The sequence below is a fragment of the Notothenia coriiceps genome, unplaced genomic scaffold (genome assembly GCF_000735185.1).
Source record: "Notothenia coriiceps isolate Sejong01 unplaced genomic scaffold, NC01 NC01_scaffold00023583, whole genome shotgun sequence".
NCBI classification, from domain to species: Eukaryota; Metazoa; Chordata; class Actinopteri; order Perciformes; family Nototheniidae; genus Notothenia; species Notothenia coriiceps.
The window spans coordinates 69,578-73,153 of record NW_011356284.1 but is presented as its reverse complement, the minus strand read 5'-3'; the positions used below and the strand labels follow the sequence as shown (position 1 = coordinate 73,153).

The 3,576-nt window shown below is 38.5% G+C and overlaps 1 long non-coding RNA gene across 1 annotated transcript; it reads left to right on the top strand.

The window, feature by feature from the left end:
* The first annotated feature begins 186 nt into the window (after positions 1–186).
* LOC104954609 (uncharacterized) lies at positions 187–2,455 on the top strand. The gene is made up of 2 exons (XR_799349.1): positions 187–1,262; positions 2,133–2,455. It is a non-coding gene; the product is annotated as an uncharacterized lncRNA (long non-coding RNA).
* Positions 2,456–3,576: the final 1,121 nt, after the last annotated feature.

Below are 3,576 nucleotides of genomic sequence, written 5' to 3'. Positions count from 1 at the left end.
GGAGGGATCAAAACCTGTTTTGTCTATTTTAACGAATGAATGACTCTCGATCTACCAGCATTGCCCCCGCGGTCGACCGGTCGACGTACTGGGCACCTCTGGTTTAGATGATGGCGCGATGTGTTTGCTCAAAATTAAATAACAAACATTTGCAAATGCAACAAAGAAAATAGGCCTTTACAATATTCAAAAGAAATAAGCAAAACTCAAATAAAATAATTAACAACTTAGGTATTCTTTCTTTCTTAATAATGCTTATATAACTCCATAACTTAAAGGGTACTTGTACGATTTGTATGTGTACGTGTACGGTTAAAAACTGTTCCTCGACGGCGTCTCTGAAACGGGTTGCCCATCACTGTGGCTTTAGCGCAGGCGCCGTGGGAATTGTAGTCCTTTATAGTGCGTTAACTACAGACGTCACAATTACGTGGCCTTTCTTAGAAAATCAAAATACTGGCTCTAACAGGCAGTGTGTCAGAAACATTTATAAACCACGCCTGCTAAATGTTTCTGAAATAAAATCATGCAATGCTACACTAAACTGATTAGGACACTATGAGGTGCACTTTTTTGCTGATAGCAAGATGAGGGGAATATTACCACCAACCTCATGTATTAATCATAAATAGAATGCTAAAGCCTGGAAAATGTGTTAGCTTAGCTTAACATACACAAGTCACTGTCCAGCCCAGTATGTACAAATCAGGTTAAGATTGGATATTTAGATAAGATAAGATGTTAAGTGGTGAGTATTAGAGGTGCTAGTTGTTGGAGCTAGGCTAATTATTTTAAGAGTTTCAAGTTATTGTACTTGTATGTACAATGTATTTGTCAAATCAGTGTTAATAGCCAGTGTATAATATTGAAGACAAATCATTTACTTATTTTCGTCCAACACTAGTGGTACCGTTAATGTCACGATCCTTTACAAGACAACATTTCCCCCTTTTTCTACAGCTAAATGACCCCTTGCATGCAATAATTCAATGTGACACCGTGATATTGGGAGTCTAATATTCATTTTAACCCAGTTAATGTGCTTTTCTGCGTCTTACTGAATACTTCAGTGTTAATGTGTGTGTCCCCTCTCAGCTCTGAGTACCTTCAACCCAGCTGTGTTTGTGCTGAATGAAATGCTGAAGCAGCAGCTGGCCATGACGCAGCGTTTCATCGATAGCAGCCGACACCTCCACTGCAGCCTGCTGCAGAGCCTGGGCCCCCCCGACTACAGATACACCACGCTGGAGGACACCAAGGAGGTGAGATACACACACACACACACACACACACACACACACACACACATACACATACACACACACACACACACACACACACACACACACACACATACACATATACAAGGTGAGATACACACACACACACACACACACACACACACACACACACATACACATACACATACACATACACATACACACACACACACACATACTGGTGTATAGTTGAATAATCCTGATGGTTAGATTGACTTGTTTCAACAAAGTAAATGCATGTTGCTAGCTCAGCGCAGTATTATGGGCACACAGCGTTCCTGCATTTCCTCTGTGATGTAGCTGACCTGATGAAAATGTGAAAATCTGTCATTATTAGTCCAACACGGAATGTCCTTTTTCAATGTATTTCAATGCCTCTAGAGTGGTTTCCAATTACGCTTTGAATTTCTACTCATATTTTATGATATCACCCTAAAATAACATATATATATATATTTATATATTTGTTTTATATATTTGGGAAATGATTACATCCCTTTTTTACAATAATGTTTCCTTTAAGTTGCTCTGGCTTTATTGGAAAAGTTTGGATCACCCAATGCAGAAACAATCATAAGTAGCCAGCCACCACTTAAATCAAACTCTACAAATAATATACTATAAATACAAGTGTAGCCTAATCCTTATCTGCAACTGTGCAGAAAATACCACAAAAATAGAAGCGATTTAGAACTGGAATATCAGTGTTGTGAATGAAGATTCAACATTTCCGATACATCCTAAATATGAGATAAAGAACATGAAATTAACAGAAAACATAATATTTTTTTAATTTATTGCATTTTTAGTTCCAAATTGCATTAAAAGAATCAATTCTTCATCCCTCCACAGTCCATCCGTCGGCACAGAGGCCACAGACTGAGGCTGAAGGCACAGAGCAGCAGCAGGAGGTGACTGTCCATCTGCTGCCGACTGTCCTGGATTACTCTTTTTATACATAATTAAAACATATTTTTCGAATATGGGAAGGATGTAGAGTATTTGTTGTTTATCAGTCAGAGAACATGCCAAGAAGAATGTAATGCTTTTGTAAAATCACATCATACAGTTTTAAATGTGTCAATTTGAAATCATGCAATGTGTGGCCTCTTGAATGAATGAAGCGGTTTTGTAAATTATTTTTATTTTTTATATTAAAAAGAGATGACAACGTCCCTGATAAGCGTAAATCATCAATTCTGCCACTTTTCGCTTTAAGAAGAAATAATGATTTAACAGTGTTTCACTTATATGACCTTCATTCTGTTGTGCTTTTTGGGGTTTCCTTTTTCTTTCAGTGTCTTATTTAGGTTTATGTCAGTGGTCTGCAAAGGCTCGATTCCCTTTGTCCGCACGCCTGAAACGCCTATATTGGACTCCTTTGTGTTCTTCCGTAACATAGTGACATCAACACTTACGCTTCTATTGGCTGGCTCTCAAACACATTGTACGTGATCGGTGCTGCAGCACAGGCAGTTTGAGAAAAATAAAGAGCTCAAAATACAAATATGAACCTGAATATGGACATAATAGGGCCCCTTTAAGATAAATCCCCAAAGAAATTAAGCATTTAAATGATACAACACAGAAAAGTATTAAAGGTGGGGTAGATAATTTCGGAGAAACCAGCTCAAGTGCGCTAGAATTTGAAAATACACAGCCGGAAAAAATCTGCTACTTCCTTACAGAGTCCCTCCTCCAACACACACCAACGCGCACTTGACCAATGAGGGCACGAGATAAGTTTGTGCACAGATGGAAGGCTGACAGGCAGGTAGGCCATCCAGTTACTTTAGCGGGCTCAGATGATTGGTCGTGCTTTTTACAGCGCCACGGCTTCCACAGATGAAATTTTTTTATGTATTAATTGTCAAAGTATTTAAAATATTCATTGCTATCGGGATGTTAAGAGCATTCCATGGAATATAACAAAAAGGTTTTCTGAAGTGAATTACCTACCCCACCTTTAAAATCGGTTCTGAAGAGGTGAGTTTTGATTTGTGATTTGAACATGGTGAGATTGGGGGAGTCACGGATGAAAACATAAAAATGAATTGAGCACTTTTTCTTTAACCTACTATTTGCCTCGTAATGGGAGAGGTGTCGGTGTTTCAATTCAAACGAATATGACTCCACAATTAACATTTATTTCCATCTATCTAATCAGCTCTGCACCAATGAAGTGTTTTTCCTGAAGGTGCGTTGACGTTTTTTCCTCACTTTCTAATTTTAAAAGCCTGATATTGAGGTAGGACCTGGAAGGAGAAGCACGTCGGGTTTCACTGTGATTTTAGTG